Source organism: Triticum aestivum, chromosome 7D (assembly GCF_018294505.1).
Source record: "Triticum aestivum cultivar Chinese Spring chromosome 7D, IWGSC CS RefSeq v2.1, whole genome shotgun sequence".
Lineage (NCBI taxonomy): Eukaryota > Viridiplantae > Streptophyta > Magnoliopsida > Poales > Poaceae > Triticum > Triticum aestivum.
The window spans coordinates 600,643,188-600,644,285 of NC_057814.1; positions in this window are offsets into that span (position 1 = coordinate 600,643,188).

The following is a 1,098-nucleotide window of genomic DNA, read 5'->3' on the forward strand; positions in this document are numbered from 1 at the left end:
TAGCTCAAAATAATCAGTAAATGCATGAAAATAACAAATGAAGTCAGAAAGGGTTGAAAATTGATGAGATGTGGCTTTGAATGGTGCGTTTTGAACACACAAAAAGTCAGGAGTTCAAATAAGTTTTAAAAAATGAAATCCCTTTGTAACAGACGAGTTTCCGTATGAAATCCTCATACTTCGAAAGAGATTGTTCGTTTTGTACACGAAGTCCATCCAGTTTTTGCCGTAACCCTCTCAACTTTCTTGCACATGCTATGTGGATGAAATGATGATACCATGCCAACTTTCAACCATTTCAGAGTTCATTTGAAATGCTTTTCAATTTTAGGGTCTTATAGCTCAAAATAATCAGTAAATGCATGAAAAATGGTGCATGAAAAATAACAAATAAAATAAATAAGTAATTAGAAACAAAATAATATAAACTTTAATAAAATATATAAGTAGAAAGAAAATAAAATAAACTTTAATAACATAAATATAATTTATGAAACTAAAATTATCAAAGTATTTTCTGTTCAAAACATTACAAGCAACCTCTAGTATTATTGAAACTAAAATTATATAAAATTGATGCAACAAAAATTATCGAAGTATTTTCTGTTCAAAATCATAGAAAGCAAAAATAATTTTCATAAAGAACTTTTTTTGTTAGAAACTTTAATTGCAAAAAGAATTATCATAAAGTAAAATAAATTAGTAATTAGAAACAAAATAAAATAAAATTAGAAACAAAACAAAATAAATAAAGCAAAAAAGAAAACAAAAAACAGGGAAAAAATAAAAATTATGCCACCTACTGGGCCACCACGACCTGAATACGACTAGAAACCCATCCATGGGCCAGGATTCAGGCCCGCAGAAGGCCCAGTAGGCCCACAGGCATGTACAGAGAGGTTAGGCCCGTAAGCCTGCTTTAGAGAGGAGCTCGACAGCTCAGGCGCACCGCACCTTATAAACATGTGCGGCTCTCTGTCAGCTAGCGAGGTGGGACTAAACTCCCACCACCACGCCGCTGTGCAAGGCCATTGGTCCCGGTTGGTGGCACGAACCGGGACCAATGCCCCCTTTGGTCCTGGTTCGTGGCACCAACCG